The following is a 15,740-nucleotide window of genomic DNA, read 5'->3' on the forward strand; positions in this document are numbered from 1 at the left end:
GCAAAATGTGGAACATAGAGGAAATATTTATGGATTTGGCATTGTTTCATTTGAGGAAGGGAAGTCTGAAAGAGTTGTTTTCAATTATATGAAGAGTATTGGTGGAGAAAATAATGATAACCAGCTGTGTTTCATCTCTGCTGAGCCTGCAGCAAGGAGGAAATAGGGCAGGCGAGATGGAGTTATGAGAAATGTGATCTTTAAAGAGTTCCAGTCTCTGAGTCTGAGCTCCTAAACTAGGTCAATGGACTATGTTCTTCTAAGGGAGCTGCTCAATGGTCTGTGACATCTGTCTGTGACATCATCACCAAACACACCACAAATGATTTTTTTCCTGATGGCTATGACTCAAGAGAGCCGGATGAAGCACTGCAGGCCAGTGAAGGATGGGGAGACTTACAGGGTACTTCGGACCAACAGGCACTAGCAGCCTTGCTCCTTTCTGGGTAGGACTCGGCTCTTCTGCCCCAGTCACAGTGGCCTCCAGATAGAAGGCACGCTTTAGGCAGAGAGTCAACACTGAGCCTAGGAGGCTTCTCTGGATGTTCTTGCGGTGGACAAAAGAATCTCCTGCAGGAATGTTTGAGAGATGGATGCAAGACCAGTACTGGATTTGTGGAGGAACGAAGGGAACACTGCTAACAGGAGGGGAAGGCGCGAAGCAGCAGAGAATTAACATGAAGGCAAAGAACGTCAACTTGTTGACACTGCGGGTTATTTCCATTTTCCCTCTCAAAATATTGAAAAGGAGAAGACTTATGTTTACCTTTCAATTCTTTGAAGGACTTGCTTCTTATTCCTTTTCTTCTTGGCTTGGTTTTCTCTGAGTTTCCAGACACACAGACTGCTTGGGTGTTTTGTCCTTGGCGTGGAGCTCCAGAAAAGACTTCCCATGGGTGAGGGGCTTCTGCAGCCTTTTTGCGTGTGGCGAGGGTAAGACAGTCCCCTTTCTGTTAGTGGAAAGACTAGGACCACATGACCAAATGATGTGCTTTAAGAGGTGAAAGCACCTTAGGGAAAATAAACATTTCTCAGTTGCTGGGGAGAGTTATTTTTCAACTTAATAAATTATACTCTGCCTAGCAACAAAAACGGTCTAAGTTACCTTCAAATAAAAACGTGTTTGCAATAAACAATTTGAAAGAAAGAAAAATTAAGACCAAATCACAACTTGAAAGCAGAATTGTGTGAGAAACAGAAAGACGCAAAATGAAGTCCTACATGATTAGGAAAAGGGAGCCAAAATTTAGCTCTATTTCTTGCAGCCAAAATAAGAGCTGAAATGTACATGCCCCTCAGGGAGGTCATTTACTGATGAGGATTGTGTAAGTGACCAAGAGCACATCTTTTTTCTGGGAACTGGGGTTGATTTAAAGGAAGAAAAAAACACAAGTTTCCCAAAGACAATCAAGTCTGTATCTAAGATTCTGTCCTTCTTGCCTCCCACCCCCACTCAGGATCCAATCACGAAAAACCCTGGCTCCTAAGCTCCAACCTCGGCCCTGAGCTCCTTCCAGGGTATATGTTAGCAGGAGGACTGGCCCAAAATGACATAAAGTAGTTTTGGGTTTTGGTTCTTGTTGTCACTCCTGCTTCTTTACTCAAGTCCATCCCATCATTGCCTCCACCCCCTCCTCTGCCTCCACCCCCATATAGCTTTTCTCCTTCATTTTTTTCAAAACACATTTTCTCAGAGTGGTTCTTTGGTCAATTGGGGTAGAACCATGTCCCAGCAGAATGGGACAATTGAATAGCATACCTTTCCCGACACCAACAATGGTTTTCAACATGTGATCTAAAGGAAGGTTACAAGGAGCTTGGAAGGGAAAAATAAGGGGAAAAAAAAAGAATGTTGGAGGCAGGAGACATGGCTTCCAGTCTCAGCTTCTTTGCTACTCAATTTCTAAAACTGGCAATTATACATCAGCTGCAGAAGGATAGGACCAAACCTCGGCAGGATCATTTAGGAACTAATTCTGTAACACATGCAGTGAAAGAACAGCATATAGCCAAGGACGATTGCACAAGCTGGTAGGGGAGTGGCTGTACCTACAAAATGGACCAGCGTTGTTTTTAAAGAAAACCAGCCAGTTCCCAAGACAATGTTAGGATGTAGTATAGACTTCGAACTCCTTTTGTTGAATTCCAACCCCTACCTACATCATGAAAATAACAAAAAGTATGCTTAATCCACATTGAATATAATTTTTTTTAATTTAAAGTATATTTATTTTTTTGTGAGATGATTTATGATGGACTGTTGTTTTGGCAACATTACACATTCTCAGGAATTCTTGTATAGAATAAAAAAATGTAACCTGAAATTGTCTTTAAATGTAATGAAATTTTTGTAAGTACTACACTCAGCATTTACTGGAATTAACTTGTATTTGGGGACACTAAATCAAAATTTTTTCCATTTTGATTTTATAGCTTCCTCAGCATATTTGGAAACTAAAAATAAAATCTGTTGGCCTCAAGCCTTAACAAGCTTTGCATGTCTCTGCTCTGCAGCTCCAGTTGAGTGAAGCAGCCCTTCAGCTCCTGGTCTTGTACAGCCATGGGTAAGCATGAAGGCAAACATGCTTATCTTAGGGAAGTACAGGTGACCCTTGACGACATAGGTTTGAATAGTGCAGGTCCATTTATATGCAGATTTCCCACAATAAAGAGATTGGAAAGTGTTCTAGAGATTTTCAACAATTTGAAAAACCATGTTCTTTTCTCTAGCTTACTCTATTGTAATAATATAGTATATAATACATAGAACATACAAAATCCATGTAAAACATGTATGTTATTATAAAGTATACTCAACAGTAGGCTATCAGTAGTTCAATTTTGGGGGGGATCAAAGTTATACGTAGATGTTTGGCTACATGGGGAGTTGGTGCCCTGCACCCCATGTTGTTCAGGCTCAGCTGTACCGCCCTGCTGACTTAGGGGGTCCTACACGCTGCCAGAGGCACAGGGCTCCATTCCGTGAGCCTGACTTCAGTACTGTGGCTTTGGAGCCTGACCAAGAAAGAGGAGCAAAATCCAATCAGATGTCATTTAAATTCTCTGAGAGGTTTGGTCCAGACTAAAAGAGGAAATAAACAAAAAGTCACATCCAACCAAGCCATAAAAGAAGTTGCTGTAACCTTCAGACTGGGAGTTGGCTTTCTCAGAGTAAATTTGGAAATTTAGGAAATAGTATAAACCAGGATAATGGAATCCTCATTGGAAGAGGTGCATCTGGAATACTGTTAAAAAGACCATTAAAAGGGGGCTTAACCTGTCATTATGGCCCAGTCACCTTACAGGTGTTCTAATTATCAAGGTGTTACAAACCACCCTAAAATTTAGTGGCTTAAAAAAATGTGCTATATATACATTTGTATTTCATAATTTTGTAGGTCAGGAATTCAGGCAGGTTCCCCAGGGATGGTTTGATTCAGAAGCACAATATCTGGGGCCCTAACTGGGATGAGACGAATGGCTGAGGGCTGGGACAGCTGGAGCCAGCCAGGCATCTCCGTCTCTGTCCACATGGAGTATCTTCTTATGGCTAGTTTGGGCTTTCTCCTGGCATGGTGGACTCGGAGAGGTCAAACTTCCTATATTGCAGAAGGCTTCCTTCGGTGTGAACATTCAGATAGGTTGGGGGAGCAACAAGATTTCATTTCTATCACATTCTATTGGTTACAGGCAAGTCACAGAATCTGAGAGGAAGGATGACACCAGGATGTGGATTCTGAGAGGCATGCTTCATTAAGGGAATATCCTTTGAAGACCATCTACCATGCCAGGCTTTTTAGCCTGGATGAAAGCCTATGGTTGGAAAACATCTCAGGTCCCAGGGATGGCAACCCCACTTCTCTTGGGATACTCAAACTTTAACTCTTGGGAAGGCTTAAACTGTATATATTGAGATAATAAATCAAATATTCAGTAATAATTTGGGGCTGAATTTATGAATCATTTATATATTTGGTGTTATATTAAGAAAATTTGTCGTATTTGTGCATCTGAGATGTTATGTTTGTGATTCCAGTTTAAAATGTGTAATCAAATAATTTATTTTGGACTTGAGTTTTCAGGTGAAAGAGATAACATTCAGTGACATCTGGGATTTCTTAAAATCTGATACATTGCTTTTACTTAACTCATAGCTCCTATCCAGGCATTGGTTCTGTGACACTATCTTTGACACCCCCATATCAATCCAGGGCAGGAATTGCTCTAAATTACCATTCATAGATCTACCTCTTACTTGGAGGTATATAAGGCCAGCTGGAGGCCAAAGCATACACATCACATACAAAGAAGGAACCCAGGGTGAACCTGGAGCAAGAGAGAGAACAAAACTCCTTCACTCAACATGAAAAGAGATTTTGTTTTCTTTAGGTAAATTCCTAGTAGCATAGTTACTGGTTGTATGGTATTTCTATTTTTAGTTTTTGGAGGAAACTCCACACTGCCTTCCATAGTGGCTACATCAGTTAACTCTCCCACCAACAGTGTAAGGAGGGTTCCCTTTCCTCCACATCCCCACCAACCCTTGTAATTTCCTGTCTTTTGATTGATGGCCATTCTATCCTGTGTGAGGTGATCTCATAGTGGTTTTAATCTACATTTCCATCATGATTAGCAATGCAGAGCTTCTTTTCATATGCCTGTTGGCCATCTGTATTTGTTCTTTGGAAAAAATTCTATTCAGGTCCTCTGCCCATTTTTTAATCAGGTTGAATTGACCATATATGTGTGGGTTTACTTCTGGGTTTTCTATTCTGTTCCGTTGATCTATGGGTCTGTCCTTGAATATTGCAGTTGTATTTTGGTTATGAAGGAGAATGTGGGACACACATGCTGAACTATTAGGGGCAGTGTTTAATGTCTGCAACTTACTTCCAAATTGTTCCATAAACTAATAGTAGTAATAATAATAATTTTTATATAGCAAAATAATAGCATTATTAACAATTCATGAGTTTATGAATTCACCTAGGTGAATCTTTTGAAGAGTATATTTATGTTCTTTGTACTCTTCTTACAATATTTCTATAGATTTGAAATTTAAAAAAATAAAATGGGAAATAACTATATAGTAGAAAATATATCTTTTAGAATTTAAGAGAAGGAAAATATTATTAAATGAGGCATGCAAATGATTATGCATGAAAAGATTTATATGTTTAAATATATTAAAATTAAAGACCTCTTCTCATTGAATGAAACTCTAATTCTCTATTTTTTCTGTTGATTATGACCATTACACATATCTTCCTTCAGAAATCTTTTCCTTGGAGGGAACATTCTCTACTCCACACACTGTCTTAGGCGCCCTCCTGTGTACTCAGAGGACGCTCATGGCCAGACCCTATTGAATAAAGGCCCAATATTTGTTACATATACTGAAGCATCATTCCCAACATGACCAAAGGGCATTTTGAGTGTGCTGACCTGGCCCAAAACTGCTCTGTGGAGAAGTTTAAAAACTAGCAGAGACCAGGAGCTGCTGAGGAGCTCTCACCTTCCGTCTCATCCCTGTCATACTCCCTGTGCCCCTACTGCTCTTTCTTCAGCCCCATCAAGCCCAAGGTAGTAGGAATGTGAAATCACTCCTTGGCCAATTCTCTAGGCATGGATCTTGTTTCCTGGCTTAAAGAAACATCTGGTTAGTTTACTGTGACTTTAGGCAAGCATCCTTGAAAATGAGCTCACTTTCCTGCCTACTCTCAGAATAGGAACTCACAGTTCTGGGATTCAGACTAGCTGAAAGCTAACAGCCACCCAAATGTATGACACCCTTTGTTCCCTTGCAGATCACAGGGCCTGGCACCTGAGCTGAAATGTACTATTAATATAAGGTATCAGTATCCATGACACGCAGGGCCAAGGCAGGGTCTGGCCCCCTCACGGTAACCTTGACAGGAAGGGGTTTTGAAGACGACTGCTTGCCTAGAGGTAGAAAAATGTTGGCAAGACAGAGAGTTTCCCCCTAGCCATTCCATTCCCTCCACCACCCTCTGCCTTGATTCCTACCCACTGTAACATAAACAACCTGTCCTCCATCCTGTCTGAGGTCAGCTAGTGTCATCTCTGTTCAGATTGCCTTCCAGCGCAGACAGCCAAGCTTCAAGGACTCGTAGTCTGTACTCAGGCATCTGAGGTGGAGCGCAGATTCCCTTGGAGATGGGCTCTGCTGACTTGCAGGTGTCTGTGCATCTGAGGGCTATGACACTTGTCTTCTCACTGTGAGTTTATTTATGAAAGGCAACCATAAATGTTAGCCACATAAACTGAACACAGGTGAAAGGCAGATGCATCATGCAAGAGAATGCAGATGTTAGAGGAGAGCAAAGCTGCTCTCCAAAAATTGATCAAAATGCCACATTGTATCATCTATCCCGTTATACTAATTATTTCATCTCTGTTTGTGAAGGCATAAAATTCTTTTATTTGATTTACTTAAGAAACAATACCAAGCAATAACTGATACCAATAATATGTGACGTACTGTAGGGAAGAGATTTAAAAAAAGGAACAAAGCCTGTTCCTGTTCTCGAGAACAGAGACCAGAAACTCCAGTCATAATTCTGCCTTTATCATTCCACTGGCAAACACTGCCATGTTTATTTCTCTCTTCACTTAGAGGTTATTTATTTCTTTAATGAACTTAGTTCCACATGTCTGGAATCTTTCTATCCATTTCTTTTAAGACTTTCTTGAGATACATTCCAGAATGATATATGCATGTTTTAGACCAAACATGAATATAATGTAGTCATATTTTCTACTTACTTCTCATTGCTTATTGGTGATGCCCAATGGTAGGTTGGTGCTTACTGATTTTAGGAGTGTAGTAGAATAAAGTCTTCATGGATGTCTATATTCATTGTTTGGACTGTGAACTATCATGTACAGTCTAACAGCTTCCAAGACTGTTTTGCATTACTTATGCTTAAATGTGATAGATATTTACACATAGCCACACTGAAGGTCTATGCCATTTTCTGACAACTTAAATGGTCCTTCACTATGGTAGCCTGACACACTATCTACTTAAATTCCTAGTAACTCAATGATGATTCTATTCTTTTGATAAATGTTCTTTTGAAAGACTTTTAGAAAAAGAACTTTCCATGATGAGAAAGAGCAATCAAAAAACATGTTACAGAGAAAGGAATAGGAGATTAAGAACCAGACCAACTTGAATATGTGTCCTACCTATGCTACTCACTCTGTACATGGGCTTGGCCAGATCACTGAGCCCTCTTAGATTTGGTGTCCTCAGCACCAAAAATGAGGTAATAATAGAGATATGTGAGGAGTAGGACTGATGCCCATAAGACATTTCAAGACTGCCCACAGCACTGTCTAAAAGAACTTCCTGCATTAATGGAAATTCCCTCTTCTGCCCTGTCTAATGTCAGCTAATATGTGCCTCCTGAATATTTGCGGTGTGGCTGGTGTGATCAAGGAACCACATTTTTAGTTTTTAATGAAGTTAAATTTAAGTTAATGGTACCATGTAGCTACTATATTAGACGTCATAAGTATAGAATATGATAGGTCTGCAGTAGATGATACCCTTTGATATAATTAATAATAGGAAGTTTGGATCTCCAGAAAGATGGCCTAAAAAAAAGAACAACAAAAAAAAAGCCAGAAACAACCCCAGCAAACCAGAAATTCTCATTAAATTTTTCTGAGACTTGCTGAGCTCTTGTGGCATATTAACATAAAAACGTCTAAATATGGCCTTTCATATCCTCACAGCCTCACAAGTCTATGTCCCTTCCCTAGCTGAGACCAGCAGTCACAACAGGACATCCTTCCCTCCTCACTACCAGCACCGCCACCTCTGCTGCCATTATGTTATCAAGGAAGAGTCCTCTTGAGATCACAGACCGAAATTCCCAAGCCACTAATGCTGCAAACTTAATTCACCAAAGATACTCTAAAAGCCCCCAGGAGAGAATGTGCATTTTGTTGGTGTTTGAGATCAGCTTTTAAAATAGATCAGCTTTTTTATATAGAAGCTTTAAAAAAAAATCTGAAATGCACCAGGTCCCATGTGCCTATATACTTGGTTCACCTTGTCATCACAACCCAAAGCAGGCTTCAAGATTATTCACTTCAGCCAACAAATACTTCTGGAAGTAATTTTATCACACTCACATTTCTTAATAGTAACTCTACACCACTTTCTAAAAATATCCCCTGTTCTGGGCCAGGTGACCTTGGAGAACTCAAGGTCTGAGTAACCTCGGCTTCAATAGTTCCAACCTCTCTGAACTTCAGTGAGTCCAGACATGAGGAGATGGTTTTAATTATGAAAATTCCTTTGTTTATGGTTTAGATTCTAAATCTTATAGTCTGGATTATTAGGGTCAGTTCTGAAATACAGCAGTTGAAATAGAGTGAAATAGAGACTTATTGCATGTTTTACAAATCAGACCTGAAGAGACTGATATTAAAATTTACCAGAAATCCCAGAAAGATGCTGAAAATGATGAGAAATTAGCCAGAACCTTAAGCAAGTAGGAAAAGTGTTATCCAGGTAGGCATACTACTTTGAGGCAAACATATTCTTTGATATCTAGAAACTAAAACTAAGAGGTATAAGAGCCCAGTGATTCACAAATAAGAGAATGTTGAAGTGTGGAAAGCTAGATGGTTACTAAATCCATGAGTGTGATTAGCCCAGCTCATGCAGTTGGCTAATGGCTGAGCTTAAAGTTGCTATTTCCTGGCACTCATTCTAATGTTCTTTCTAGGATGCAAGAAAGCTGTCCACTTTGGGGGTAAGTCATTTCCTTTCCACAGATCAACAAACCCTTGGGTATGGGAAGCCACTTTGCCCATTTAAGAAAAGGTTCTTTATTCAGCTCAGGGGGGCAGTATTTTTTATTTCTCAGCGGTCCCAGAGCTCAAAGGAGGGCCTCTGTGTTGGCAGACTTGGGAGCCACGTTAGCAGAAGCATCAGGAGCTCCAGCTGTTGGTTCTAGTATATCAGACTGAGTACCTCCAGTAGGAACTGCGGTGTTCAACTCCCCAGGAATGCAGAATTTGCTGAGCAGATGTCTGAGAATCATCAGATGATGCACGACATATTGTTTACCCTCCAAGGGAAACTTGATGTAGTCACCACAGTAGAATTTCAGCTTCTCTGCACGGGAACAAACTTCTCTCCCACCCCTTGTAAAGGCAAATTCCTGCTATAATTTAACTGAAAGCATAGGCTTTAGGAACAAGAGGGCCACCACATGTCAGGGTATGCTCCTGGCCTAGGAAGCTAGAAAAGCCCTGGAGTCCCATGTCTAAAGTTTAACCTGAAAGTTAGTTGATTCAGTCATTCCACAAACACTTCTTATATAGCATCATGCGCTGTTCTAGGTTCCACAAAAACTACAAAATCTGGGCTTCATTTAGCCAGTCAGTGCTGACAGTGTCTGGATGCGGCAGATACAGTTCGGATGGTATTTTATTGCTCCTACTCTGTGGTCCATATTGTTTGCACCAGCTTGATTTTTTATATTTATTTGTATTTATTTGCTTTTGTTTCCTAGAATGTAATGCCTTCTAGGAGAATGGAGATTTCTTCATGTTAGCTGAACAAAAGACAAATTTGTTTTTACAATTGCCAGAGACCAATGAAACTGAATTGATGGTAATCAACAATTTGTAATGCAGTTCAATGTAACAAGTACCAGTTGCTTGTCTACTATGTGTTTAGCATTGTGTTAATTACTTTGGGATATTGTTACGGACTGAATGTTTGTGCCCCGCCCCCAGAATCCATATGTTGGAATCTAAGCCCCAATATCATGGTATTAGGAGGTGGGGACTTTGGGAGGTAATTAGGTTCTAAATGTGGAGCCCTTATGATGAGATTAATGCCCTTACGAGAAGAGGCGAGAGAGCTGGCTCGCTCTCTTTCCACGATGTGAGGACACAACCAGAGGTCAGCTGTCTGCAGTACAGAATAGAGCCCTCACTAGAACCTGCCCAGGCTGGCACCATGATCTCAGACTTCTAACCTCCAGAACTGTGAGAAATAAATCTCTGTTGTTGATAAACCACCCACTTGATGGTGTCTTGCTTGAGCAATCTGAGCTGACTGCCTCTTTTGTGGGACTCTGGGTGAGGACAAAAGATAAATATCCATGCAGTCCAATGCCAAGTTAAAGTAATGGAGAAAATGTGACAATTCAACCAGGTATTTGGTAAAAGAAGAGAGCAGCATAACTGGAAAGACATCCTGAGGAATGTGGGACCACAGATTAGCTTTGGTGATCCACTGATGAGATGGAGAGAGGGCACGGGACTTAGTGGGCAGGGTAAAACATGCAGGAAGGCACGGAAACAGGAATGAAGGGGAACTGAGTCTAACTGAAGTAGAACATAACTGTTAAGCACAGATAGAAACTGGCTTGTTCTCACGGTTTTGCTAATTGCTGAGGTGCAACAAAAATCAGGTTGGAATTATTTTCTAAATCTACCTGCATTCCTGCTTGTACAAAATTATTGTTTTTCAGTAGCCAGTCTAGAAGGGTTCTACTCAGGACCCTACCAGTAAAAGAGGTTTCTAGGAGAATATGTTTACCTTCTGTAATTGAGGAAGTATTTCCCAGATTTTATCTTGCACCAAAATCGCCTTGAGGAGGTGTTGAAGACTAATTATTGGGTCACGCTTTGAGAGTTTCTGACTCTGTAGGTCTTGGTTGGGCCTGAAAATACACATTTCTAACACATTCCAGGCAATGCCGACGTTGCTGTTTGGAGACCACACTTTGAGAACCATCGAGAGCAAAGCTGAGGTGGGCCTCCTGTCCTGCTGATCAAACTTGGTAGTGATGTCATCCATGAGCATGAGGAACTTTATAATAACAACCTAAAATAAAAATAAAGTATGATGTGTGGTTAAATGAACTGAGATTCTTGTTTGAGATTGTGAGATACAAAACAAACATTACCACAAACTTCTAGGAATAAGTCTTTTTAACTCGAGAGTGAGCAGGGATACATCAACTTCTGTCAGGTTAAAAAAAAATCGTTGTTATTGTCACTGGTTCTACATTTGGCTTTTGGTGTTTAGTCAGAGTTCTCCAGGGAAACACAAAGAACAGGATATGTATAAATAAACAGATTTATTTTAAGGAATCGACACGCACAGTTGTAGAGGCTGGGCAAGTCCAAAATCTGATGGGGAGGACAGCATACTGGTGACTCAGAAAAGCATTGCAGTTTTAGTCAGAAGCAGTCTGCTCGCAAAGCAAGAAGAGTGAATATTACAGATGAAATCCTAAAATAGTCTGTTGACAGAATCCCCCTAGTCTGAGGGAGGTCAATCTTTTGTTATATTCACACCTTCAATGGATTGGATGAGCCCCATTCGCATTATATAGAGCAATCCGGTTTACTCAAAGTCCACTGTTTCATATGTATATCTTACCCAATAACCCCACAGAAATGTCCAGAATAATGGTTGACCAAATACCTGAGCACCATGGCCCAGCCAAGTTGACATGTAAAACTGACTATCACAATGGGTGCATTGCATTTCATTTTATTTGTCTATTTCACTTTTTGTTTCGAGATTTAGTTTAATTCAGGTCAACAAATATTTCACGTGCCCAAGAGTTGCAGTAGGCTGTAGTTCAGTAAGGGGAATTATAAAGACTTACTTGTGAAAGAAACAGTTTATGGTTTATGCCTTTCTTCATTCAATAAATATTTATTAAATATTCACTTTGTGAAAGACTCTTGGTGTGGTTTAATTTTAGGCAGAAACAGTCACCAAGATTTGGATTTAGGGAAGTATTTATGGTTGAGGGTGGTGGTGGGATAGAGAGGAAGTGTGAGCTTTGCCTCAGTGGGGTCCGTTTTGGGAAAACCATCATGTCTGGACACATGGCTGACATTGGGGCCACACCAGAGTTCATGCCTTATCTATTTCCATAAGGGTTTTGGTGGGAGAGGAGTGAGGGAGCACTAGGGAAGGTAAGTGTTAGACGGGTAAGACAGCAGCAGTCTTAGGGGCTGATCCTTCAGTAAAGCTTGACACTTGCCTGGGCCCCGGGAAATAAAGGTCTTTGTACTAAAACTGAGGGAGATTTGGGGTGTGTGGGTTTTTTTTAAATTTTGTTATCATTAATCTACAATTACATAAAGAACATTATGTTTACTAGGCTCCCCCCTTCACCAAGTCCCCCCCACAAAGCCCATTACAGTCACTGTCCATCAGTGTAGTACGATGCTGTAGAATCACTACTTGTCTTCCTTGGGTTGCACAGCCCTCCCCGTGCTCCGCCCCCCACTATACATGTTAATCGTAAGGCCCCCTTTCTTTTTCCCCCCCCTTATCCCTCCCTTCCCACCCATCCTCCCCAGTCCCTTTCCCTTTGGTAACCGTTAGTCCATTCTCAGGTTCTGTGATTCTGCTGCTGTTTTGTTCCTTCAGTTTTTCTTTGTTCTTATACTCCACATATGAGTGAAATCATATGGTACTTGTCTTTCTCCGCCTGGCTTATTTCACTGAGCATAATACCCTCTAGCTCCATCCATGTTGTTGCAAATGGTAGGATTTGTTTTCTTCTTATGGCTGAATAATATTCCATTGTGTATATGTACCACATCTTCTTTATCCATTCATCTACTGATGGACACTTAGGTTGCTTCCATTTCTTGACTATTATAAATAGTGCTGCAATAAACATAGGGGTGCACCTGTCCTTTTCAAAATGGGCTGCTGCATTCTTAGGGTAAATTCCTAGAAGTGGAATTCCTGAGTCAAATGGTATGTCTATTTTGAGCTTTTTGAGGAACCTCCATACTGCTTTCCACAATGGTTGAACTAATTTACATTCCCACCAGCAGTGTAGGGGGGTTTCCCTTTCTCCACTACCTCACCGCTCAGGTTGTTTTTTGTTTGTTAGTTTTCCACTTAATTCTAAGACCAGGGGACCACTTTAGTGCTCAGGTGAAAAAAAAAATGATGAGAGTGGGTGAAAAGGCAGTGCAGTGGGAGCCCCCACATACAGAAAAGATACATCTATGTCAATCCCTGGAATCTATGAATGTAACTTTGCAAAGAAAGATCTTTGCAGGTGTAAGTGAGTTAAGGATATTGAGATCAGGTGACCCTGGATTATCTTTGTGGGCTTTAGAGCCAATGAAAAGTGTCCTTCTAAGAGATTCACAGAATAGACCCATAGAGGAGAAGGTGATGCAAAGATGGAAACAGATACTGGGCCACAAACTCAGGAAAGCTGGTAACCACAAGGTGGCTAGAGGAAGCAAAGAAGGTCCCCCCCTCAAACCCTGGAAAAGTGCCGTATTTTAGACTCCTGGCCTCCAGAATTGTTAGAGAATAAATTTCTGTTGTTTTACATCATCAAGTTGGCGATCACTTGTTAAGGCATCCCCAGGAAACTAATACGGAGTTTTCCTACCTCTGGTCCAAATACCAATTGGCATTGGCTTTTCAGGGTTTTGAGAAGTGCCACAAGGAAGCATGGCAGAGGGGAAACTCATGTAACCAGTGAGAAGCAGCAGCCCTCGGCCAGAGCATCGTGATGGTGGAAACCGCAGGCCGTGATGGGGCCTCTCATGCCATTTCCCAGGCTACAGGTGATTCAGCAGCTCCTTTCTCAGCACTGGAAGATCATGTAAGGCAGCCCTTGAACCAACACTACAAAATGAGCTCAGACAATTCTAACTCCTGGATTCTCTCCAGGCCAGTGGTGGAAGTCATGAAGCCTCTTACCCCTCTTTCTTAGGTTCTATCAATTCATGTGGACACAAGTTCACCATACGTCTGACTGCACAGACATATCTATTTGATCTTGATGTCCTACTAACAAATGCATGTGAGTAACAGGCAGTGTACCCAGGCCCCAGTAAGCCTTATCGAGCACATTCTCTTAACCCAGTGTTGGCCACTCCGGGCACTTGAGGTCTGATTTGAGTAGTTAGTATGAATCTACCCAGCACTGGAATCTACATGTGATAGTTAGCACTTAATGAGGACCACATTCTGGAATAAAAACTAGACCCTTTTTTTTACTACATATATACATATACTCATTATTCATGGATTTCATATTTGTGAACTCACCAACTTGCAAAAATTTATTTATTACCTCAAATCAATAGTCATGGCTCTTTCTCAGACTTTGTGGAAATGCTCAGAGCATTGAAAAATTTGCATCAACTGACATGCATATTCCAGCTGACGTCAAACAAGATGATACTCTCCTTCTGGTTTCAGCTCTCAGACTGTAAACAACAGTCCTTTTCACAGTCTATTTGTTTTTTTGCATTTTTGTGCTTTCATTGATTTTGCTGTTTAAAATGACCCCAAGCGTAGTGCTGAAGTGTTTCGTTTCCAAAGTGCAAGAAGGCAGGGATGTGTGTTATAGAGAAAATACGTATATTGGGTATGTTTCGCTCTGGCAAGAGTAATAGTGCTGCTGGCTGTGAGTTCAATACTAACAAGTCAACAATAAATATTAAATAAGGCATCTTTAAACAGAACACATATAAAACAAGGCATGCATTGATCAGTCGATGAAAATGTCAGCAGGGGCTCCCAGGATCCCCCCACCATGGATAACCCAGGAGCAGTGGCTCAGTACTCACTAGATCAGTGCTTGCGATGACTCTACAGAGCTACCATGAAAAATGAGAAGTGACCGCATGTGACGATGAAAATTATTCAGTGTAATTCTGACATACATTTCATGTTCTCCTGAGGTCCTCAACCAAACTCTGCCCAGGTTCGTTCTGGTGCCCTTACCCCACATCTTATGTCAATCCCCCCAGAGAATCCGTTAGCTCTTCATCCTGTTCCAGAGAGAACTTCCTGGTCAGCTCTCAGGCGCCTTATTGTCCTGTGCAGTGTCCTCGGTCTGTTCACTCAATAAAAATTAGGTAGTCTTCACTGTCTTTAATTTCTTTGCAAAAATGCCAGCTTTCTGTTTGACTTGTCGACTTAGGAAATCCTTTCTTTGTGACCCTATGTTCCCCTTCTTACCTGAATGCCTTCATATCACATCTGTGTTTCTGCAGAATTCCCCCCATGAAGAGGAGTTTTCCAGCTTTGGGGCTGGAAACGTGTATTTCAGAGTGAAGCAGCAGGCACTTCCTGTGCAATATTAACTTCCCCTCCCGATCCTTCCTCCTCCCAACCATCAGCATACAGACAGAGATAGGCAGCTACACGACAGATAGATATGTAAGTATATAAAATATATTTGTATATACATATGTACTATTTATACATGAACACTTAATGGTCATACGGTTATCAATGGAGCATTGTTAATTGCTAATACTCTGAGATTGTATTTATTACTATCTCAAATCCAAATAACGCATGAACCCCGTGTAGCTCTTTAACCATCTTTCAGTAGTAGGATAGGAGCCTCAACCCAGGAGGTTATTCTGAGTAACTTAGGTTTTTACATACTTTTACTCCAAGAGGAGGAAGACAGATGTTGCCCACTCATCTCAGAAATTCTGCCTTGTGGCCACATCATGAGAGTCAGCTTCTTGCTTCGTGAATGGTTTCTTGTAGAATATTTTTAGATCTTTTTTTGAGGCTCATGTCATAGCGCGCAGCCAACACTCTGGCAATTAAAGATATTTTACTTGTGCTTAATTCACTGGGGGAAAAAAATGGAAGAAAGTAATTCCAAAGGAGAAATCAGGAAACAGAAAGCCTGCCAGACTGAGGGGGTTTCCTCTGA

The 15,740-nt window shown here is 41.0% G+C and overlaps 1 long non-coding RNA gene across 1 annotated transcript; it reads left to right on the forward strand.

Annotated features, from left to right (window-relative positions):
• The first annotated feature begins 348 nt into the window (after positions 1-348).
• On the forward strand, positions 349-3,905 carry LOC140848248 (uncharacterized). Its single transcript, XR_012128818.1, has 3 exons — positions 349-933; positions 2,434-2,564; positions 3,691-3,905. It is a non-coding gene; the product is annotated as an uncharacterized lncRNA (long non-coding RNA).
• Positions 3,906-15,740: the final 11,835 nt, after the last annotated feature.

Source organism: Manis javanica, chromosome 3 (assembly GCF_040802235.1).
Source record: "Manis javanica isolate MJ-LG chromosome 3, MJ_LKY, whole genome shotgun sequence".
NCBI lineage: Eukaryota > Metazoa > Chordata > Mammalia > Pholidota > Manidae > Manis > Manis javanica.